This window comes from Giraffa tippelskirchi, chromosome X, assembly GCF_054371585.1.
Source record: "Giraffa tippelskirchi isolate mGirTip1 chromosome X, T2T-mGirTip1v1.2.pri, whole genome shotgun sequence".
Classification (NCBI taxonomy): Eukaryota; Metazoa; Chordata; class Mammalia; order Artiodactyla; family Giraffidae; genus Giraffa; species Giraffa tippelskirchi.
Window position 1 is genome coordinate 93454853 of NC_137289.1, and position 25708 is coordinate 93480560.

Sequence of the window (25708 nt, forward strand, 5' to 3'; positions counted from 1 at the left end):
TTATCTGTTCTATTAATGGACATTTTGGGGTTTTTTTAAGTCTTTTGTTGCTGTTTGTTCAGTTGCTAAGTTGTATTCAACTCTGTGACTCTGTGGACTTCAGCACACCAGGCTTTCCCAATCCTTCACAGTCTCCTGGAGTTTGGTCAGACTCATGTCCATTGAGTTGGTGATGCTATCTAACTAACTCATCCTCTGCCACCCGCTTCTCCTTTTGCCTTCAATCTTTCCCATCATCAGGGTCTTTTCCATTGAGTCGACTCTTGGCATCAGGTTGCCAAAGAATTGGAACTTCAGTCTTTCCAATGAATATTAAGGGTTGATTTCCTTTAGAATTGACTAGTTTGACCTTCTTGCAGTCCAAGGGACTCTCAAGAGTTTTCTTCAGCACCACAATTCAAAATAATCAATTCTTTGGCACTCAGCCATCTTTTTTAAGGTCTTACTATGGTTTTAATTTGTATTTCCCTGATGCCTAATACTGTTGAAAATCTTTTCATAATTTATTGCCATTTGATAGTCTCTTGTGAAGAGCCTATTCAAGACTGTTGTCATTTTTCTTTTGAGTTGTTTGTCTTCTTATTAGTTTATTGGAGTTCATTATGTAGCCTGGATATGAGTCTATTCTATTCTGAGAGAGTCTTTTCACACTCTTGAGAGAATTGATGCTTTTGAACAGTGGTGTTGGAGAAGACTCTTGAGAGTCCCTTGGACTGAAAGGAGGTCAAACCAGCCAATCCTAAAGGAAATAGTCCTGAATATTCATTGGAAGGATTGATGCTGAAGCGGAAGCTCCAATACTTTGGCCACATGATGCGGAGAACTGACTCATTGGAAAAGACCCTGATGCTGGGAAAGATTGAAGGGAGGAGGGGAAGGGGACGACAGAGGATGAGATGGTTGGATGGCATCACCTACTGGATGGATGTAAATTTGAGCAAGCTCCGGGAGTTGGTGATGGACAGGGAAGCCTGGCTTGCTGCAGTCCATGGAGTCGCAGAGTTGGACAAGACTGAGTGACTGAACTGATTGATTTATACATTTATACAGGAATGTTCATAACAGCTTTATTTGCAGTAACCAAAAACTGAAAACAATCCAAATGTCCTTCAGTAGATGAATAGTTAAACTGGTATATCCAGGTAATGGAATAAAAAGAATGAACTGTTGATACATGGAACAGCTTGGATGGATCTCAGGAGCATTATGCTGAATGGAAAAAGTCAATTTCAAAAGTTTATATACTGAATAATTTCTTTTATATAACAGTCTTTAAATGACTATATTGAGGTATAATTTTCATACAACACAATTCACATATTTTAAACATGCAATTTAATACTTTTTAATAAATTTACCAAGTCATGTAACCATCTACATAATTCAATTTTAGAATATTTCCATCACTGCAATAAAATTCTTTGTGCCCATTTACCCATCACTCAGTTTCCCTCCCCTGAGCCCTTGTTGTTCTTGTTTAGTTGCTACGTCATGTCCAACTCTTTTGAAATCCCATGGACTGAAACCCACCAGGCCCCTCTGTCCATAGGATTTTCCAGGCAGGAATACTGAAGTGGGTTGCCATTTCCTTCTCTAGGAAATCTTCCCAACCAGAAATTGAACCTGCATCTCCTGCATTGGCAGGTGGGTTCTTTACCCCTGGGCCACCAGGGAAAGCCCTAGGCAACCACTAATCTACTTTCTGTCTCTACAGGTTTGCCTTTTGTGGGCATTTTGTATAAATAGGTTCATACACTATATGCTCTTTTGTGTCTGGCTTCTTTCATGTGTCTCAATGCTTTTGAGATTCATCCATGAATATTCCATGTATCAGTAATTCATTCCTTTTTATTGTTGGATGGTATTATATTATATGGATATACCACATTATGATTATTCTCTGTGCATGGACATTTTGGGTGTTTCCAGTTTGGGATTCTCATGAGTAATGCTCCTATGAACATCTATGTACATGTCCTCATGTGGGTATATGTTTTCATTTCTATTGAGCAGATTCCTAGAAGTAGAATTGCTGGTTTGTGTGGTAAATTTATGCTTAACTTCTTAAAGAAACTGCCAAACTGTTTTCCAAGGTGGCTGAACCAAGTTATAGACCCACCAATTCCTGGAGAATGTTCCATATTCACTTGAAAAGCATGTTATTTTGTAAATGGGAGGTGTGTTTTGTAAATGCCAACTAGGTCAATTTTGTGGTAATGTTGTGTAAGTTTTCTATATTCTTGCTTGATTTTCTTTCTAGTTCTGTTGCCTTATCTAGTTGTTCTGTTAGCAAAAGTGGGATGTTGAACTCTCTGTTAGTGTGAATTCTCTGTTTCTTCAGTTCTTTGTCTTTAGTTTTCAGCAGTTTGATTATGATGTGTCTGAGTGTAGATTTCTTTGTATTTATTATGTTTGATATTCTCTCAGCTTGTTGGCAGTTTTCAGCCATTTTTTTCTTCAGATATTTTTCTACAACACACTCTTTTTCTTCTCTGTATTGGATTCCAGTTACACAAATGTTAGATCATTTATTGCTATACTACAGGTCTCTGACACTTTGATTCCCCCCCATCCTCGCCACGCAGTCTTTTTTCTTTCTGTTATTTAAATTGACTAGTTAGTCTGTTTTCAGTTTCACTGCCTCTTGCATTCTGCTATTGCATTCTTCCAGTCAGTTTTTTATTTCAGTTATTTTATTTTCCATTTCTAAAGTTTTAATTTGGTTATCCTTTATATCTTCTCTGTACTTTGCCAGTAACTTTCTGTTTACCTTTATTTCAAGAGTGTTTAAGTCTGGTGATTGCTCATGTGAGCATTTTTATAATAGCTGCTTTTACCTACTTGTTAGATAATTTCAACATTTGGGTCATCTTACTTTTGGCATCTGTTGATTGTCTTTTCACATGTTAGTTGGCATTTTTGTTTCTTGCATTTTATCCTGGACATTCTGAATATTATTAGACTCTGGATCTTGTTTCAGTCTAATGGAGAATGTTGATTATTTGTTCAGCCGTCAATTGACCTGGTTAGGTTCAGACTGCAAGTTTCAGCTCACTTTCTGTAATGGGCTGTAGTTCCAGTATGAGTTCAGTATTCAGTGCCTTTGCAGTGCTATTTAGATCTGTCCCATGTGTGATGCTCAGTGGTAAGTCTGAGACCTGAGTGTCTCTTAGCTCAGTTCTCAAAGTCTTTGACACGCTAATTAGGATCAAATCCACACATACACAGATGGGGTGGTGATCACAGTTGTTCATAAGCAGGTTTATGGGTTAGCTTTCCTGAGGTCTTCCCTATGCATTATTACCTTACCATGGTACTTTCTGGTTTTCTAGAGGTTTCCTTTTCAGTCCTCTATAGTCAGGAACCACCCACTTTCACAATGTACTGCCTCCAGGGCATAAGGGACAGGCAGACAGAAAGAAAGTAAGAAAAAACAGTGGGACTTGGTTTTGCCCTTTTGGAGCTAAGCTATAAGCTCCACCAAATGGAATGGAACGTTCTTTTCCTCAAGAGTTTTAACTCTTACAGTCTCACTATGCCAGTCAATTTTGTTGCTATTGGCACAACCTCCACCATGAGATTTTCTGGACACGAGAGAAAAGAGGAAAAGGAGAGAAAACCCCAGGGGATTTCCCCCCAGTATCTCTGAGTTTTAAAAGTTCCCTTTTCCAAAAACAGCTCCTTGAGCCAGAATATGTGTTCTAAACATAGTGCTCACTTTCAGGTTTTGGTATGTTTTCAGGCCAGGGAATACTGGAGGGAAAAAAGGAGTGAAGTTCAGTTGTACTGGGCACTCTGATACTCTTTCCTGATTCACCTGCTGATAATATACTTTAAGGAATTCTGTAACAGCTGCCCAAGCATTCTGTGCAGATTTTATATTTGCTTTCAGTGGACAGAAAGGTGAATATGGTGATTCCATCTTACTTGCAACCAGAAGTCTTAACTGATATTTTAAATGATGTTTTCAGTTGGCTTCCTCAACTCCCCAAAGTATTTATATCTCTGAAATAATAGTTTCAAACATGCAGTGTTCGGTGTAGTTAAGTGGACAAAAGTTTCTAAGTGTAAGCAGAGAAGCTGCACTATTGGAAGAATCATCACCTCCTGAAAAAGCCACTTTTCTGCAAGGCATATATGGTAATCTCATCCGGAAGCACAGTTCTTTGTCCTCATGCAGCATATCATTGACCTCCATGTTTTCCTTGGCCTTGCCTCTTTGTCACATTCTCTTACTTCTGACTTGCTGTTTTTCAGTAACCTTTGCCCCTCAGGACTTCATTCATCAACTCCTTTCTCCTCCTACTCCCTCCCACATTTGTCTCTAGTTTTCCCACACTCTCTAATTCCGAACATTTCATTTTATCACCAGAACCTGTCTTCCAAGGATAAATACACTGCTCTTGGGATGTAAGTGCCTGCACTTGAAGGGTGAAGAAGCTAGGCTGGGGAGATGGAAGATGAGTAAGCAGCTTTTGCTTATAGATTAGGGCCAGACCTGAGTCCCTGTAAGGCATTGTGATGGTCTAGCCAGCTGCTCTTTCAGCATATTAAGGCTTTTCCTCTCATATAGTATTTCTGATGAGAGTGGGTCTAGGTCAGGTGGAGCTCCAGCACAGCCAGAAATATTGGTCCAAAAAGAAGGTATTGCTCAAGCCACACTAACCTCATTAACTTGGGAATAAATCAGAGCCTTCTGAACTATTTTGTTTTGCTGTTAATTGTGAGATTTAATAGGAAGAAACTATTAAATAAGTTACTTTCATGCAAGCATTTCCTATTGTTTGTTATGGTAGTACAGAATTACTGCAGGAAGGAAATCCTAAAAGGGCAAAAACACACGGGCAAAGCACAAGTTTTTACATTGCAGCACACTTTCAATATTTTTATGGTGGAAACATAACATTCCTTAAAAACCACAGTGGGATAAATGACCCAATCAAAAAATGGGCCAAAGAACTAAACAGACAGTTCTCCAAAGAAGACATACAGATGGCTAACAAACACATGAAAAGATGCTCAACATCACTCATTATCAGAGAAATCCAAATCAAAACCACAATGAGGTACCATCTCACACCAGTCAGAATGGCTGCTATCCAAAAATCTACAAACAATAAATGCTGGAGAGGGTATGGAGAAAAGGGAACCCTCTTACACTGTTGGTGGGAATGCAAACTAGTACAGCCACTATGGAAAACAGTGTGGAGATTCCTTAAAAAACTGGGAATAGAACTGCCATATGACCCAGCAATCCCACTGCTGGGCATACACACCAAGGAAACCAGAATTGAAAGAGACACATGTACCCCAATGTTCATCACAGCACTGTTTGTAATAGCCAGGACATGGAAGCAACCTAGATGTCCATCAACAGACAAATGGATAAGAAATCTGTGGTACATATACACAAAGGAATATTACTCAGCCATTAAAAAGAGTACATTTGACTCATTTCTAATGAGGTGGATGAAATTGGAGCCTATTATACAGAGGGAAATAAGCCAGAAAGAAAAACACCAATAAAGTATATATGGAATTTAGAAAGATGGTAATGATAACCCTATATGCGAGACAGCAAAAGAGACACAGATGTATAGAACAGTCTTTTGGACTCTGTGGGAGAAGGCGAGGGTGGGATGATCTGAGAGAATAGCATTGAAACATGTATATTATCATATGTGAAATAGATCGCCAGTCCAGGTTCAATGCATGAGACAGGGTGCTCAGGGCTGGTGCACTGGGATGACCCAGAGGGATGGGATGGGGAGGGAGGTGGGAGGGGGGTTCAGGTTGGGGAACACATGTAAACCCATGGCTGATTCATGTCAATGTATGGCAAAAACCACTACAATATTGTAAAGTAATAAGCCTCCAATTAAAATAAATAAATTTAAAAAATAAATAAAACTAAAAAAAAAAAGACCCAAAGAAATGGCAAAACCTACATACTTTATATCAGGTTGAACATAAAGAGGCAAACGTGGAAGAGTACTAAAATTTACGGAGAGGCTAAAAGAAGATAATAAGTAGTTTAGCATGATCTGTTCATACAGAATTCTCACAGCTTTGACTAGGTAGAAGAATGTTTATTTCTGCTCTTCAAGGAGCGCATCTTTCACAGAGGAGTTTTTATCTCCTGCTTTCTGGAATAAAAGGGGAGATTGGAATGCCAAAAGAAAAAAAAGAAACCCACAGTGGGCTTCCCAGATGTCTCTTCAGATCCATCAGGTTCCAGGCATGCAAAGACTGCTCAACTCATAACCTTCTAGGCCTGTATTAACTATATATATTAACTATATGTAGATAAAACTTGTAGGTACACAAAAGATATGGTACCTTTTGGAAAGAAAATCAGCAGGTATAGCATGTTGTCTCATTTACTCCCACTGAAATTCATTATCTTCTTGTCTGAGAACAGGGCAGCAGCAGGGAGCTGCCTGAGTTCTAACCCACTGTTTTTATGCCAGACTGGCCCTCCTTACACAAGGACAGGTCAATGATACTCTTTTCCACTGATTAAATTTTTATTTTTTCAGGTCAATGATAACTGTTTTTCACTGCTAAGATTTTTATTATTTTTCTTTTGGTAGTAGCCAAAGCAACTAGTTAAAAAGAAAACACACTCATTATTCTAACTCTTTCATTTTACACAGTAATGCTCATTTCAGTGGCATGTTTCTGTGGAGATCTCTTTCACTGTTGGAGCAATTTGACTTTGGTACTAGAAAAATAGTAAGTCACAGAAACAGTGATTAAATAGGCAATAGTTAATTATCTACATAAAGTCAACCAAGGCATGAGAATTAAAGTGAGCTTTATTTAAGGCCAGTATAGTTCCTGAACATCCCCTGCCTCCCCCAGACCTGTAATAATTTTCAGGCCCAATTAAGTGAATTATTCCTCATTGATTGTGAAATATTCCCAGGTAAAACCATTAAAAGCTATATTAATTTTGGATTGTTGCATTATTTTTTAAAGCTTGTCTTAGGATAACTGTTGAATTTTCCAGAGTCTGTGAGCTCTAAACTGAGATTTTTACTTAACCTTGATGGAACCTGAGAACTAGAAGGACTTTGGGGATCATCAAATCCAGGTACCTTCCCAGTGCAAGAATCCTCTCCACAATATTCTGTCAGACAGTTGTTTGACTCTTTACCACTTTTCTCCCCAAAGAATATATATATATTTTCCTCCATACATTTTTGATGCTATTGACTTATCTTTCCACGATAGGTCATTTTTTTAAATTCCCAAGCCGAGATCTGTCTTCTAGGGTCTCTAACCATTATGCCTAGCTTCTCCATTACCGCACAAAGCAAATCTCCTTCACCCAACATAGTTAAATCCATCTATTTTCCTACTTTCCCTTTCTCCCATCTGTGATCCCAGGCTAAAAAAAGTTAGTGGTTCTTTCAACAGCTTATGTCAAGGGTTTTTGACGCAATGGAAAATTTAAAGAATAATATAATGAACCAACCAAAATTATCAACAATTAAGATTTTATCAGGCTTCCCCGATAGCTCAGCTGGTAAAGAACCTGCCTGCAATGCAGGAGACCCCAGTTCGATTCCTGTGTAGGGAAGATCCACTGGAGAAGGGATAGGCTACCCACTCCAGTATTCTTGGGTTTCCCTGGTGATTCAGCTGGTAAAGAATCCGCCTGCAATGCGGGAGACCTGGGTTCAATCCCTGGGTTGGGAAGATCCCCTGGAGAAGGGAACGGCTACCTACTCCAGTATTCTGGCCTGGAAAATTCCATGGACTGTATAGTCCATGGGGTTGCAAAGAGTCGGAAACAACTGAGCAGCTTTCACTTCACTTCATGATTTTATATTTTTCTTAAGTAAAAGAATTAAAGCATTACAGAAATGGTTATTCCCCTTTTGATCACCTCTTCTAGTGTCTTCATCCTCCCTCTCAGTGTCATGCATACATAGATATATATAAACAACATATAGACTTGTTTTAATTTACACAAATGGTGTTATTATGGATGTGCCTGTATATTTTGTCCATACAGCAAATGTCTTAGATCTTTTCATATGTTTTGTATTAATCTTCCCATACTGTGTATTGTATTAGTCATTATATACATAAAACATAAAATATTTGACTGTCTGCCATCTGGGCATATGGTCGGTAGTCCTGCCTCTTTTGAAAGTAGATGATGTGGCTATGTGACTTTCTTTCATCAATGAAATGTCAGTAAAAGTAACGGGTGCATTTCCAAATGGAAGTTTTAAGAGCCAGTATGAGATTACCATATTTCATTCCCCTGGCAAATAGAGATGGGGTCTCCCTGTCAGCCTGGGTCTGAGAAAGTCTTGAACCTTCCTGCCAATTCACTTTTTAAACATGTAGTGTAAGGAATAAATAGACTTGCTTGTATTAAGCCACTGAGATTTTAGGTTCCTTTCATTAATTTGGCAAACTTATCCCATCTTGATTTATAATTATACCTACATCACTGTTTTTAGCAGCTGCAAAGGATACTTTGCAGTTTGAATAGACCTTATTCTATCTAGCCATTCCCCTATTGACAGAAGAAGCCTAAAGATTTACTGAATTTTGCTGTTATAAACAATTCTGTATTGGTAATTGTATAAATTTGTGAGAGTTTCTCCAGAATATATCATCTAGAAATAGAATTAGCTGGGTCACAGGGTATGGATATTTTCAGTTTTACAGGATTCTGTCTTTGCTATCTAAAGTGTCTATATCAATTTACATTCTCACCTTTTCAACTGTCATTTGTGTGACATGATTCCCAAACCTTTTTCCTAATCTTGGTTCCCTTCTCTGGATTCACTTTTGTTGGTTATTGTTTCTTTGTGATACTCAGACTGAAACTTGCTTGTCCTGTTGTTGTCCAACTGAGGTAGATGATATATTTTTGAATCCAGCCCAAGTTGAGTAGCTGCATCACCCTGGGGTATTTGCTGATATAGAAAACTGAACATCTATCATCCTGTATTTAGAATATATCCTGTATTTAAGAGTTTTATAACTTTCAGTGGCTTTACATATGTTCTAGTTCAATTTCATCCTGTTTTTGCTTATTATGTTAGCTTTTGACTTCCCCTTTCCTCTGATGTTACCCCTCCTATGACAGTAATCCTAGATTCATCTACATTACTGATCAAAGATTGGATCAACCAGGACCAAGGGCATAGCTCTGTGTCCCACCATGAGACACGTTTCAGGTTTGCCTGTCTGCAGGATTCTTCATCTTATTAACTGAAAAATCCTGATGGCCTTTGTCAGCTGTGCCACATATACTCTACCTAAAAAGAATTATCCCAATAAATGAATTGAGTAACTAGAACAGAAAGAAGTCTGGGGTAAGTTGGATGTGTCATGATTTTAGAGAGTCTGTGCTGGGTGTTAGTGATTATTTTTTTTCTTTTTCAAGTACTTATCCAACTAGTGCTTTATTAATCTGGTATAGAATTTAGTTTGGAGTGAGATTCAAGTTTTTTATTAGTAATAATTATACCCTTTGAAAATAAGGGAGATTTTTGCCTCTCTCCAGTCTGTTCAGAGGTCTGGTTTCTGTGAGTTTTCATAGATGAAAGGAAGTGATTCTGCTGTTGTAGTTGCAAATAGTTTTTTTATCCCTGGGGAGAGGAACAGGGAGGTTTTTAGGATTATGAGCAGCCGGAATGCCTGTGCTCTCTTCCCCAGCCAATGTCTTTTCTTCCAGCACCAGAACCAAACCTTTTCATGGTTTAGGAACTAAAAGGATTCCCTTGGCCAGTAGCTGACGTTAGGCTTGTTGGTGGTCTTTCTCTTGTTCTTTGGGACCAACTGCATGCCTAATTCTTGTTCCTATTTTTGTATTAGGTTTCTTAGTTACATGTGTCAGCATCCCAACTCAGATTAGCCCAACAAAGGAAAAGAAAGTTTACTGGTTTATGAATAACCCCATGGATGGATGGCTGCCTTTAGGAATGGCTGCATTCTCTCACTCATCACATCCCTGATCCTCCTCCTCTCACATTTGCTTTCCTCCTAGTTTCACTCACTCTCAGGCAGGCTGTCTGCAGCAGATGCGGTACTTCTTTTCCAATACTTCTGTCAAAACCCTTGAATGACTTGTTGATCTAGCCTGGTTCATGTGCCTTAGACCCAAGAGGTATGTATGTGTTGGGAAGCGAGGCAGAGGTTGCCCTTACCCAGACTGCATGAACTGAGAGTGAGCCCTCATTCATTCCTCTTTAATTTTCACACATTTGCTGAGTGCCCACTATGTGATAGATGTCATATTAGGCTAAGGGGTTATTATAGTGAAGAATATAGTCAAAGTCTCTGCCTTCATTTTTTCAAAAGATATTTTCTGATTTATTTGGTTGTGCTGGGTCTTAGTTGTGGCAGGCAGGATCTTTAGTTGTGGTGGGTGAACTTTTGTGGCATGTAGGATCTAATTCCCTAACCAGGGATCAAGCCACTGGGCCACCAGGGAAGCTCCATCTCTGCCTTCTTGAAGTGTATGTGTTTTTTTTTTTTAAATGGACTTTAATCTGCTCACAGTAATAAAGGACAATTTACTGGTGCTGGAAAGCAAATGACAGGGGTTCTGACCTACTCTGGTGCAGGTAAGGGAAGGCTACCCTGAGGAAGTGCTTCATGGATTGAAATCTGACATTAGTAGGAGTTAGCTGTGTGCAGTAGGTAGGAATATTGATGACAAGCAATTGGTGGATGAAGGTGGAATGTAAAGGGCCTTGGAGGTGGAAAAGAGCACATTCCAGGCACTGAAAGAAGGGCAGGATGTTTGGATCATAGAGACTGAGGGGCAAAGAGGCACATGTGGGGCTGGAGAAGTAGGTTGGTGCCACTTCTCACAAGGCCTCAGGGGTTGGAAAGAGGTTTGGAAACCATACAAATAGCTCTAGTCCATGTGGGTAACTCACTTCCTTCAGCTGAGTCTAGATAATTAACTAGCCAGGATTACCCACCTGGTTGGGATTTAAATCTAGGCACACCACAGTATCTGTCACATGTCTAGACCTGGCTCAGGCATTGCCTCTCCCGGGAAGCAGTCCTTCCTGCCAGTGGGAAAGGGTAGGTGTTCCTCCATTCATGCTGCTCAGAAGACTCTAATGGTTTTATACCCCATCCACACCTAGGCAGGACATGTTGGTGCTAACCCAGGCTAATGATTGGCACTTGTGTGAAAAAGTGTTGTCATAGCAGGCCTGATTTGGAAGTGTCCCTTTGCTGGCATCTGGAACTTGATTTTCAGGAGGATTCGCACCAGTACCATTCCCAGAACTGAGAAGGGTGGCCCAGTGTGCCTGAACTGTTTATACAAACAATGTGGTTTCTGCTGAACACCTGCTTTCCTTTTTGAGGTCTAGAATTTTTATATTTGCCAATCAGAGGGTACCTATGTGGTCAACCTCCAATCAAAATTATGGGCACTGCGTCCTTAATGAGCATCCTTAGTGGACAACATTTCATGTGTGTTGTCACAGCTTGTTACTAGGGAAATTAAATGTATCCTATGTGACACCACTGGGAGAGTACTCTCGAAAGTTTGTGCCTGGTCTCCCTGTATTTCAGTCCATGTGTCTTTTCCCTCCACTGATTTTGCTTTGTATCTCTTCACTGTAATAACTCATAGGTGATGGATGAGTGGTTATATACTGAGCTCTGTGAATCTTCCTAGTGCATCACAGAACTTGGAGTGGTCTTGGGAACCCCTGACACAGCACTCCTGCAAAACCATTGTTAAGCGTTTTTCAACACTTATTTTCGAAGGAGTGAATGAGTCTGATGAGGAGCTAGGGCAGAGAAAGAGGCTCTCTGGTGGTGGCACTGACTCTACTCTCCTTTTGTTGGTCCTAAACTTGTACTTTCCACTCTACTGAACTTTAGGCCTGTGGAGGCCTGCAAGGGAACCTGTGACTGGGGGTCAATGGAAAGGTTTTACACTAAGGAGTCATGATCAGATTTACATTTGGGGAAGAATAAATGCCCAAGAATTGTCAGAATTTGTAAGGAGAGTTTGCTTTACCAGAATAAAACTTATTACAAAGCCAGTGTCATAAAAGTAGTGTTATAATGGACTAAACATTTGATGTAACAGCCAGATTTCCTGAATTCCAGCCCAAGTTCCTTCATCAAATCTTTATTGAGTTCTTTGATGAACTCTGTAAGAGTGAACATGTGAAACTCGGTTCCTTCTCTGGTTTACTTCTGAGACAGATGATGCAAAAGCAAACATCATTTATACTGTCTGCAGTGGGACCCTCTGAACTTCTTTTTAGGTGGTTGGGATGCTGTCAACTGTCAAAGTAGGAATGTAGGGTTCTGAATTCAGAACGTGGGGGAAACAGTAAGTAAATAATGAACATTTACTCCCTCCTGTGAATTGCTGGTATTTCACATCACTGCATGCTAATAGCTTAGGAGTAATTTTGGCACTTTTGAGTTTTACAGTTTTTCAATTGGTAAAAAATATTCCTATTTTCACAATCTGCCACCATTGTTTTATCTTTCTTTGCATGTCAGGGCTGATGTTTCCTAAGGGGAAACTTAATTAGACAATGCGATAATCTTCTTGGGGAAATAGAGAAAGTTGGTTATTTAAAACACTAGATGAAAGATCTTATTTTCTTCAAAAACCTTTGAAAGAATAAAACATCCTGTACTGAGGGAACAGAGGTGGGATGATGGAGTTCTGCTGTCCCTGTTTTGCATTTCTGTCAGTAAACTTGAAAGCACAGGATCTTCTGACCATTGAAGCTGAAATTATGTATTCACTGTTTCTCATGAAATAACATTTACCATTAAAAAGAGATTGCATTTATATTTGTCTTGGGTAAATTTCTATGCAGAAAATTCAGAAGTTCAAGACCCACAATAGTTCACAAAAGCATCACATTGATTACATGTCCCATGTATTGGCTGATTCCTGAAATAGTGTCTCAGAAGGATTAAAATTGAGCCTCTGTTCTGAGCACGTGGTGTTGACTGTGGCTTGGGAATGTGCCAGTTAGTCGCAGCACCTGCGCCTCCTCACAGGGTCTTGCTGCTGCTGTCCAGGAAGATGGAGGAAAACTGCCTCAGCATTCCAGCCACAGATGCAAGGCTAGAAATCCTGTCTGTGAGGCTTCTTCTCCTGCTCTGACTGACAGGAGATCCAGAAACAATAGTCTAGCCAGCTGGCTGCAATGCTGGAGCAGGAAGAGCAGCAAAAATGAGAATAAAATCATCTCCCCCACCCCACCCCCAAGCCCACACTGATAATAATGATTAGACACCTTTTTGTTGACAACCTCATCTTACATTAAACAACATTTAGGAATCTTGGATGTGATGGCCTATTTGCAGTGTGTAAATAGAACATGGGAAGAGGATGCTCAGATCTGACCTAGAAATTTGAGATGTAGGTGGAGGGACCTAACACCCCACTGGGGACTCACAGGCCAATTACCTTGAGTCTGGTAATTGGAATACAACTCCTAAAGGAAACTAGGTGTTTTGAACTAAGAAATAATATATGTATGGGTAAGGCTTCTTGCATTCTTTGTTTATTATAAGTCCTCAAAAGTTCATAGAAATTAAGGTTTTTCAGAGTGTGTGAGGACTTTGGAGACAAAGGAAGAGAAGCAAAGGATAGAGGCTTTTCTTTTTCTGTTAGTGAGCAAAATCCTGCAGTATTAGATTGAACGATATGAAATTGCTGATACTCAAACATTTTTACCTTCAACAATGGCAATTTCATATGATTTAACTTGATATGTCTAAACTAATTTCACCACACAAATGCTTTGAAACTATTCTCGGCTTGTTTTATTGGGCATAACTTCATCAGAGAAGGAAGGAGCTCATAAATTCTTACAAAGTCATTTATAATAATTTATGACATAATCATCACTTATCAAATGTGTTTTTAGCAGTTCTACTGAAGTATAACTGATATATAAAAACCATACACTCCATTGTATACAATTTGATGAGTTTGGACTCTGCATATATCTGTGAAACCATCACTACAATCAAGGTAATAAACATATCCATCACCTTCAGAAGTTTCCTTATGCCTCTTTTTTGTGATAACACTTAACATGAGATTTACCCTAGTAGATCTCTGGAACTTAATTCATCTTGCAGTTTTGAAATGTTACACTGATTGAACAATAATTCTCCATTTTCCCTTTCTCACAGTCCTTGGCAGCCACCATTCTACTGTCTGATTCTGTGAGTTTGACTATTTTAGATACCTCATATAAATGAAATCATACAGTATTTTTCCTGGCTTATTTCACTTAGCATAATGTCCTCCAGGTTCATTCATGTTGTCATAAATGAAAGGATTCCCTTCTCTTTTTTTAAGGCCAAGTAATATTCCATTGTGTGTATATACCACATTTTCTTTATCCATTCATCTGTCAAATGGACATTTGGATTTTTTCTATATCTTGACTGCTGTGAATAATGCTGCAGTGAATATGGGAGAGCCAATATCTCTTTGAGATTCTAACTTCAGTTATTTTGGATATATGTGGCTAACAGGTATGTGTGTGTGTGTGTGTGTGTGTGTGTGTGTGTGTGTGTGTGTGTTTATATATATATAAAGGTGCTCAACATCACTAATCATCAGAGAAATGCAAATCAAAACCACAATATCACCTCACACCTATTAGGATGGCCATTATATATAAAATAGCTAAGTGTTGGTGAAGATGTAGAGCAACCCACTCCAGTGTTCTTGCCTGGAGAATCCTAGGGACGGCGGAGCCTGGTGAGCTGCCGTCTATGGGGTCACACAGAGTCGGACACGACTGAAGTGACTTAGCATAGCATAGCATAGCATACTCCCACACTATTGGTGGGAATGTAAAATGGTGCAGCCACTATGAAAAACAGTATGCAGATTCTTTAAAAATCAAGAATAACAGCTACCATGTGATCCAGAAATCTCACTTCTGAAAATAGTGTTTGTTTTTAACTTAGATATTCTTGAGAGAGAATCCCAAAGAAATCCAGAACCCCAAGGCCTGCTGTCTTAAATACAATGGCATTGTGATCAGTGGTCTAGATAGACTGGGGTAGCCTGGAATTTTTAGTTCATTTCTGGCTCAGTACCTGATTCGCTAGGCTTTCTTAGGCAGTCATTAGGCCTGACTATAAATCAGTTGTTATTCTGACATTTCACAACTTCATTCTCAAAATGCATATTGGAGACACTCCCTTGTTCATAATGTTTTTGAGGCTCTCCTTTTCGGAATTACCTTTGGAGCCATTTAGTAAACCACATGCAGAATTGATTATTCACTTCATTCATTCAATAAGTGTTTATTTGAGTTTTTTTCAAATTTATTTATTTTTATATTGAAGGATAATTGCTTTACAGAATTTTGTTTTCTGTCAAACCTCAACATGAATCAGCCATAGGTATACATACATATATCCCCTCCCTTTTGAACCTCCCTCCCATCTCCCTCCCCATCCCACTCCTCTAGGTTGATACAGATCCCCTGTTTGAGTTTCCTGAGCCATGCAGCAAATTCCCATTGGCTATCTATTTTACATATGGTGATGTAAGTTGCCATGTTATTCTTCCCATACATCTCACCCTCTCCTCCCCTCTCCCATTTACAAAGTTGGGCACTATATCAGATACAGAGGCAGATGACATGGACATAGAAGGTAGTCCAGGGAAGGAGTGTGAACAGATGCAATGTGTGCAGGAAAGCCCCAGGACATGTGAGTGGGGAGCAATGAGTGGCGCATCTTCCCTAGAGAACAGACTGTGCAAGGAAAATAACACTGACCAGTCCAGGTTCGATGCATGAGACAAGTGCTCAGGGCTGGTGCAATGGGATGTCCCAGAGGGATGGGATGGGGAGGGAGGTGGGAGGGGGGTTCAGGATGAGGAACACATGTAAACCCATGGCTTATTCATATCAATGTATGGCAAAAACCACTACAATATTGTAAAGTAATTAGCCTCCAACTAAAATAAATTAATTAATTAAAAAAAATAACACTGGAAAAGTGACCCACGGCCACATTGTGGAGTGCCTTGGATACTAAGCCTGGGAGTCTGAAATGTGTGCTGTGAGCGGTAGGGAGCCATTGAAGGTTTTGTGCTTTTTGAGTTTTTAACTGCCACTAATGACAGTAGAATTGGAATTGTAATTCAGTCTTGCAATTTACTCTTTTTTTTAAGGTTAATATTGCTTTTTTAAAATTTATTTATTTTAGTTGGGGGCTAATTACTTTACAATATTGTAGTGGTTTTTGCCATACATTGACATGAATCAGCTATGGGTTTACATGTGTTCCCCATCCTGAACCCCCCTCCCACCTCCCTCCCCATCCCATCCCTCTGGGTCATCCCATTGCCCCAGCCCTGAGCATTGTCTCATGCATCGAACCTGGAATGGTGTTCTGTTTCACATATGATAATATACATGTTTCAATGCCATTCTCTCAGAATGTCCCACCCTCACCTTCTCCCTCAGAGTCCATAAGACTGTTCTATGCATCTGTGTCTCTTATTCTGTCTCACATGTAGGGTTATCGTTACCATCTTTCAAATTCCATATATATGCATTAGTATACTGTATTGGTGTTTTTCTTTCTGGCTTACTTCACTCTGTATAATGGGCTCCAGTTTCATCCATCTCAATAGAACTGATTCAAATGTATTCTTTTTAATGGCTGAGTAATATTCCATTGTGTATATGTACCACAGCTTCCTTATCCTTTCGTCTGCTGATGGACATCTAGGTTGCTTCCATGTCCTGGCTATTATAAACAGTGCTGTGATGAACATTGGGGTACACGTGTCTCTTTCAATTCTGGTTTCCTCGGCGTGTATGCCCAGCAGTGGGATTGCTGGGTCATATGGCAGTTCTATTCCCAGTTTTTTAAGGAATCTCCATGCTGTTCAGTCTTGCAATTTATTTTCCCAGCTTGTTACTGACTTAAACTGGTTTTACATACCTCTGTCACATGCCCATTTGAATAGACTTTGAATAACATTTGATTGTTTCCAAAAGTGAAATTCACTCTCAAAGGAAGAAAAATTGCTTCCATTGACCTTATTCAAAGAAATATGATATGCCAAAGGGACAGAAAGCAAATTCAAATAAAAAATGTCCTAAGTGTTTTGAAGAATTGTGTTTGCTTCAGAGGGTCTCTTGTAAGTCAGCCTATAATTGAATGTGTGAATTCTGGTATATTTGGGTTTTTTTTAAAATTACTTCATAGTTACATATGCTATGCTATGCTATGCTAAGTCGCTTCAGTCGTGTCCGACTCTGTGCGACCCCATAGACGGCAGCTCACCAGGCTCCGCCGTCCCTAGGATTCTCCAGGCAAGAATACTGGAGTGGGTTGCCATTTCCTTCTCCAGTGCATGAAAGGGAAAAGTGAAAGTGAAAGTGAAGTCGTGTCCGACTCTTAGCGACGCCATGGACTGTAGCCTACCAGGCTCCTCTGTCCATGGGATTTTCCAGGCAAGAGTACTGGAGTGGGGTGCCATTGCCTTCTCCGTCATAGTTACATACATCTGTGTAATTAACCTTTTGAGTTGGTATCTGCCCTGTCTTTACTGGAGTACACTGAAGGGTAACAGTGTGCACATAGAGGATAGGGATTATAAATAAATAAATAGGGGTTCTAATAGCAATGCTGAGTTCTCTTTAGGTGAGATATTAGGGGTGTTGGCCATGTTAACTACTTAAGTGCTTATTGTAGGTACCACTGCCTCTGGTCTGAAGAGGTACCTGCCTTGGCATCAGGTAGGATAAGAGACTTACATATAGAGTGACATTTGCTATTTGTGTGGCCATTATTACAAATTTCTTCTTTGGGGTCAGATGGTTGACTCCCTCTGTGATCTTGGCATTAGCTAGAATACCCTTCTAGAGTACTCTTCTCTAGTGGAGCCCAGCAGTAGTGCCTGCTTTGGAGAAGTATTTACTGTCTAAAGTGTCAGTATAGTAGGGTTGTGGTATGTAATGAAATTTCCATTCTATATTTAATCATTAAAAACTGACTTCTAAATTCTATCAGTTAACTCTTGCTGTATACCTTGCCACTTCAAAAGTTAGTGGCTCAAAATAGTAATAATTATTTATTCTGTGAGTTGGCCATTTGAGCTGGGTTCAGCTGACCAGTTCTGTTCTTAGCTGGTCTCCTTTATACCTGTGGTCAACTATAGGTCAGCAGGGAGCTCTGATTCTCAGGTTGGCTGTGACTGTCAACTGGGACAATGGTAGAGGGTAAGAGTATTGGGCTATACATCTCTTAACCTACAGCAGTCTACCCAAGCTTGTTTTCATAATAGCTGGGCAGGTTTCTAAGACTGAATAGAAGCAGCAAGGCCTCTTGAGGCTTAGAATTGGGATAGCATCACCTCTGCTGCATTTTGTTGGCCTAGGAGAGTCACAAAGCCAGTCCAGATTCAAGGAATGGAAGGGAGCTTCAAAATCACCTTGAAAGAGCATAGATGAAGAAGGTGGAGAATTGAGACCATTTGTGCTATCAAACAAATGCAGATTACTCTTCTTAAAGGCTTCAGTTACTTCTGTAACATTTAAAAACGCATGTGTTCTGTATATGTGTATTCACAGGATTAAAGACTGATCAGAAACAAATAAGAAAGTATTAAATTTTTCACAAGTCAGGGCCGTGATGATAGTCCTTGTGTGAAGTTGGCTTTTGGGGGGTACTTGAATGCTCTGAATGTGCCTCACATTTTAAATCAAAGCTCCTCCATCCATGGGATTTTCCAGGCAAGAATACTGGAGTGGGTTGCCATTTCCTTCTCCATGGGATCTTCCCAACCCAGGGATTGAATCCAGGTCTCCCGCATTGCAGGCAGACTCTTTACCGTCTGAGCCACCAGGGAATTCCTTTAACTCTGGATCCTTGCTACTAAGTGATATGACGAGCATGAATGGGGATTTAAAAATGTAGCCACAGATTCTTTGACATTACTCTTATCAGGAGGTAGAGCCTATGTATCCTTCCAGTTAAATCTGGGTGGGCTTGTGAATGCTTCAACCAGTATGATAGAGTATGTGATTCTGAGGCTAAGTTATAAAAAGCATGTAGCTGCTGCTTTGTTCATTAGAACATTTATGCCGGGACTCCTGAGCTGCCATGTAAGAAGTCTGTTTATCCTGAGGCTACTATGCTGCAGAGGCCTTGTGTAGACACTTCAGAGGTAGCCTCTGCTAAGCCCAGTCATCTCTGTCAAAGGGGCTAGCTCAGTGAAGAATCCTCTAGATGATTGCAGCTGTTTTGAGTCTTTCCAGATGTGGTCCCAGACATCATAGAGTAGAAAAACAGCATCCCTGCTGTGTGTCACCTGAATTCCTGATTCACAGAGTTTGTAAGATGATAAAATGATGGTTCTTTATGCCACTGTGTTTTATAGTGGTTACATAGCAGTAGATAACTGGAACAGAGGAAGTGAATGGCCATGGCTGTATTCCAGTAAAACTTGTTTCATGAACACTGAAATAAGAATTTTTCATGTCATAAAATATTCTTTTTTTTTTCAACAATTAAAAAATGTAAGGGCCATTCTTACCTTATGGACTATACCAAAAATCAGCAGTAAGCTAGATACAGCCTACAGGCCAGAGTCTACTGACCCTTGCTCTAAAAGATTATGTTGTACTTGTAACATTTAAACCTAAGGGCTTTCGTCAAGATGGCTCTGCTTTCATGCTTCACACTCATTTCTCCTGTCTAAATAAAGTGATAATAGATAAAATAAAAAATTAGAAAGACACAATCTGTGATGAAGAAAAGATAAATCTCTGGACCAGAAACATGTCAAATAGTAAGTGAAGATTATTAGTCATGAGCTTCTAGTTACTGACCTACTAGACTTTAGATCCAGAAGAAGGTAGAGATGATTGGGAACTGTTTTTCTGTAGATAATGGAAATCAAAACACTCTGTGATTGGAGGAAATGATCCCTGGCTGTGCAAAGTCAAGGGTTGCTCATGTACAGAGACGGAAAAAGATGTTACTTCCCTTTGTAGTGGCAGACAGACAAGCAGAGAGAAACTGTTTGGTGTGTGTGTGTGTGTGTGTGTGTATGTGTGTGTGGGGTATGTGTGTGTGTGTGTGTGTGTGTGTGTGTGTGTAAAGTTTACTGTCTGAAGCTGTACGTGTGTGTGTGTGTGTGTGTGTAAAGTTTACTGTCTGAAGCTGTACTTTTATTCCTATTGTTGGGATGGGACTGAGAATGCTGGGAGGAAGCAACTCTCAATGGAGGTCAATGAAGAAAGAGGGAAATGAACTTTCTCCAAAGTTAGTTTACAAACTAAAACTTCAGAGTGAGAACAGTTGTCCAAATTAGCCACCGGCAAATACATTTACTCCCAATGAGGATCATTTTAGAGTGATTTTAAAGTTTATTTTAAAAGAGCTAAAGAAACTATAACTTCCATTATAAATTTCTTTAAAAATCTAGCCATACTTGGTAGGAACTCTTATTCTAGTTGGAGATTTTTAAACATGTATCAGTGACTACAAAATAGCTTATGTAAGTGATGGTGCTGTACACAGCCCACTCTGAGAGCATACTGCTTTGGCAGCAATTGTCAAGGGGGTGAGTCAGACAAGGAAGGCTTTTTAGAAGAGGTGACATGTTTGCTAAGCCTTATGAGAATGAGTTTATGTGTTTGCAAAGTGAGGAAGTTAGAAGAGAGCCTTCCAGGTAGAAGAGATAGTATGATTATATAAAGCAAAGGGGTGAGATGCAACGTGAGTGTGGAAACTACAGAGGTTCAGCATTCTTCGAGCATAAAACTGGAGCATAGTGTGTTGAGGGATAAAGCTGCAGAAGTAGGTGTAGCTCAACTTTGGAGGATCTTGTTGGCCTTGATGGGGACCTTAATAAAGATCTAGGAGCAAAGGGAAGCCATTAAAGTTTCAACAATGAGGGGGCATGGTCCAGTTTGTGTTTCAAGTAAGTCTCTGGCATTTGGGTAGAGGGTGAATTGAGGACAACAAGATCAGGAGCCCCAAGACAAGTTAGGAAGCTGCTGTTGCAGTTTTAGGAGATGGTTAAGTCCCAAGCTAGGAAAATGAAGGCTAAAATGGGATAGGAATATTAATTTAGAAGATTATTTCAGAGGTTAACTTGGGAGGGTTTGATGAGGATGTTCTAGGATGAGAGAAAAGAAGAGTTAAGGAATTTTTTCTAGATTTTGTAGCTACATGGAGGGTGCCAACTGAAACCACGAGAAAGGAGAAAACTAGTAGAGAAAAGATAATGGTGTTGGTGTTGATCATCTTTCAGGTTGATGTGTCTGGTTGGTGGTGTTTGGGGATATGTGTAGGAGGATGGTGGTGGTCGATTTTTTTTCTTTTTATATCTTTTCCTTTCCTTCCTCTGTCCTTCTATGCCTCTTTCTATTCTGGGAGCCATAACATGGGTTTAGTGTAGTAGGGCACTTTGGGGAGACACCACCACTTACAAGATGGTTAGAGGAAGAAAATGATATGAGGGGGTGATACAGGGAACCCAGAAAAAAGCCTTTGGAAACCAAGGAAGCTGTTTCAAGAGGGAGAGTGGGAGGGAGGGACTGAACGATCATATGTCAGATGCAATATACAGATACTTAAGAGATGAAGGTTGAAACTGCACAAACTGGTGACTTTTTCAAGAACTCTATAGAAGCCAATTGAGGAGTGACTGAGAGCCAAGAAGGGAAGACAGACCATAGACTACATTTTGAGAAGTTTCCAAAAGAAGGGAAAGAGATTAGGTATTAAATAGAGAAAAATGAGGGCGTCCTGGGTAAAGAATGCTGGTAAAGAATCCACCTGCAGTGCAGGAGACCCCGGTTCAATTCCTGGGTTGGGAAGTTCCCTTGGAGAAGGGATAGGCTACCCACTCCAGTATTCTTGGTCTTCCTTGGTGGCTCATACAGTAAAAAATCTGCCTGCAATGCAGGAGACTTGGGTTTAATCTTTTGGTTGGTAAGATCCCCAGGAGGAGGGCATGGCAACCCACTCCAGTATTCTTGCTTGGAGAATACCCACAGACAGAGGAGCCTGGCAGGCTACAGTCCATGGGGTAGCAAACAGTCAGATACAACTGAGCAACTAAGCACAGCACACAGAGAAAAATGATGTAAGGCAAGAGATAATTTGGGAATAAAGGTAGGGAGAGATTGGAATCTGTTAACAGAAACAAGTCTTAGTATAAAGACAAACTTTTTTTTCTATTTATAGAAAGTTATTCTTTGTTTAGAGCTGTCTAAAAATGAAAATGGATTGTCTTATTAGATAGTTGCTCCCTGTCACTGGTGTGGTCAAATAGAGGTTAGATTTAGATGTGTGGAAAGATATACTGGTGAGTGTCTTTGGGTGTTTTAGTCTCTGTTCAATTCTCGACACTTTGCCCAAAGTTGTTTTAAGCATTATAAACTGACGAGTTATTCTGTGGACTTGTGTTGCCTGGCAGCTCTCCATAGATTGATCAAATCAATGGACCAAGTTAACTTACATACCTTTGATCTTGAAGGATGAAATTAAACTGCAGATTCTCAGATAAGAAAATATTGAGGTTCAGTGTCCAGGAAAGTTCATCACTATGACAGTCAATCATGGTCTGAGTTCACAGGTATTTTTGACAAAGTAGTCACTTTCCACACACAACAGCAAACCTTTATTTCAGAGTTTTGAGAGTTTTATTTTTTATCTGTCCATCATTTTTGTAAAACATTGTTGCTTGTAATAATTAAAATTGCACTGAGATGGAGAGAGAAGAAAAACCTGTTTCCTTTTCTCTTTCTGTGATTCATATTCCTATATGAATGCTTTTAGTTTACATAGAGGTGTTTTTTTTTTAAAGGGCCAAGAGCAGATAGTTTCCATCTATGCTCTCTAGTCCTCATCTTAGATCTTTTTAGTGGTTCTTTTGGGTCGTGTTTAAAACAGTTCAGGGGTAAATTTTGCTGTTAGTCTCAAATGACTACTTATCTGTATCCAAATCTGGCTTCCTGGGGTACTGAAGCATGAACAGCATAAATTACTGAGCTCAACTAATTCTCAGAAAGCCACATTTTAGTCAGTACTTTCCAGCTTTCTCACTCACTTCTTTTACAGAACTAACAAGTGGTATAACTAATTACTTAGACTTTTATTCCTTCTCAAGTTGTACCTTTTAAATTCTGTTAACCTTTTGAAAATGTTAATATGTAGTAAAACAACAAATTAATACAGAGAAACTGGAAAATGCAAGTATTGGGGAAAAAACAACTCCCTGGACCCAAGAATAAGCACCAGGTGTGGTGGATATTTATCTTTTAAGGAAAAATAGATACATCCTTGTTACCAGCTGACTTTCCTTCTTATGGCCCTCAGATAGGGGATCAGCCTCCCAGTTACTTCTAGGCCTATAAGTTTTATCTGTTTCTTTGTTTCCTTGTTCTGAGAGAATGCAGTAAGTGAAAATCTCTCAGGTTGATTTTCCTTTCTTAATATTCTCCCATCATGTTAGGGACATGAATAAAATGCCCCTTTAATCATATACTTACGTTTTTAACAGTCACATTTTTTATTTTGAAATAAGAGATTTTGAGATAATATGTCTAAATTTAGAGAGGAATTGCAAAAATAATACAGAGAGCAAATTTCCTGTTCCAAACAAAATGGAGTAGACACATTTCACACTATTCGAACTAAATGCAACAATACAGGTAGTTTAAAAGTAAATGGGTGGAAAAAGACATACCATGCACATGCCAAACAAAAGAAAACTGGGTGGCTATACTAATATCAGATAAATTAGACATCAGAGCCAAAGAAAACTACTAAAGACAAAAGGAGCACCACATAATGATTCAGAGGGTCATTCCACCCAGAAGACAGGACAATCTTAAATGTGTATGCACCAAACAACAGAACTTCAAAGTACATGAAGCATAACTCAAGATAACTGAGAAATATTAATAGATATAAATCAACAGTTATAGTTAGGAACTTCAGTATCATTATATACTTACTTTTCAAGTGCACATGTAATATTCACCAAGATAAACTATATCCCAGGTCATGAAAACAACAAATATGAAGGAATTAAAATCATACAGAGTATATTATCTGACCATAATGGAATCACACTAGAAATGAAAAACAGACTATAGGAAAGTCTTCAAACACTTGGAAACTAAACAACACACGTATTAATCCATGGGTCGAGGAGGAAGTCTCCAAGGGAAATAGAATGCATTGACCTGAATGAAAATGAAAAGGCTGCATATCAAAACTTGTAGCTTGTAACAAAATCAATGCTGAGTCGGAAATTTATAGCACTAAGTGCTTATATGAGGAGTAGATGAAAAGTCACAAATGAATAAGCTTCCATCTTGAGAACATAGAAAAAAGAAGAGCAAAATAAACTGAGAGTAAGCTGGAGGAAGGAAATAATAAAGAATAGTTAATTGAAAACAAAAACAATAGAGAACAACAATGAATCCAAAAGTTGCCTCTTTGAAAAGAAATTCTGACTTAATTGGTAATGAGTGCAGTTTGGGCAGTGGAATTTTTACAGTCTCCCCAGATGATTTTTAATCCCAGAAAATGTTTAATAGGGATTGAGAATCTCTGCTGGGGAGGCCAGATAATTTTCTCAGGGTTTAACCTGTGTTGGCATCTATGGCCCAGCCACTTTTCATTTCTCCTGAGAAAAATTTGTAGCCATTTCATTTTCTCTCACTTTTTGTTGTCCTCAAAGTCAGTGCTGATCCATTCCCTTGTATGTCAACTTCCCTGTCTGACTACTCTTTGGCCTTTAGTATATCTCTGATCAGAGGTGAACGTTTAACTGTAACCCCCCTTCACTTCACACCCACACCACCTTGATTGATTTGGGATTAACCCCAAAAGCCCCTGTGATTGGTTTGTCATACATCATTGGTCACTAGCTTTAGGCTGTGATCACCCAAGCCATAGTAACAGTGTGTCTAGCGCACCTGGTCTTGTGACCTGTCTCTGAGGGAGCCAAAAGACTTGGTTTTTCCATTCTGGTGGCCAGTGCAGTGCCTGCTCTCTATTAATACAGTACTAACAGTTGATGTGCAGTGGATTTGCTCTTGCTCAGTAAGTTTGGGGTTGTTTGTTTGACCTTACATGTGAGACCTGTTATTCTTTCTAAAATCTGGGATAAAGGTATTTTTCCTCCTAATAAATTCTGAAGATCATTTTAAATCAGGTAGATGTTATTGTAAATGTATTAGGAGTACATGTGACTAAATTTAAATGTGGAAGCAACCCATAGCAGGAGGTAAGACATAATGGAAATCATTATTTTTTAAAGTTGTTTTGAGTTTCTATCTAGAGAAAGAATTATGTATTTCATAGTAAAAGCTGTTGTTGATTTATGTAATTCTTAAGAGGTCTTATTTGCAAATGGTATTTTATCTTAAAAGGGTTTATGCTTTGTACATATATCTCTATTCTTAAGATGCCAAACCTACTTATTTATCTGGGTAGTTGAAATTGTTGAACATATGTTATAAATTAAAAAGAAAATGTGGGGAACTCCCTGGTAGTCCAGTGGTTAGGACTCTGCACTGTCACTGCCATGACCCAGGTTCAGTTCCTGGTCGGGGAACTAAGATCCCGCAAGCCATGAGGTGAGGTAAAAAAAAAAAAAAATAGAAAAGAAGGAAAATGTACTACTAATTTTTAAAAAGTTATTTAGAAGTGA

The 25708-nt window shown here is 39.3% G+C and overlaps 1 protein-coding gene and 1 non-coding gene across 5 annotated transcripts in view; both read left to right on the forward strand.

Moving 5' to 3' along the window:
- The window catches only part of JADE3 (jade family PHD finger 3), a 148270-nt gene that overhangs the window by 42203 nt on the left and 80359 nt on the right, over nucleotides 1-25708 (forward strand). The gene's annotated exons all lie outside the window — the stretch shown is intronic.
- TRNAD-GUC (transfer RNA aspartic acid (anticodon GUC)) lies at nucleotides 25541-25612 on the forward strand. The gene has a single exon. It is a non-coding gene; the product is annotated as a tRNA-Asp (tRNA).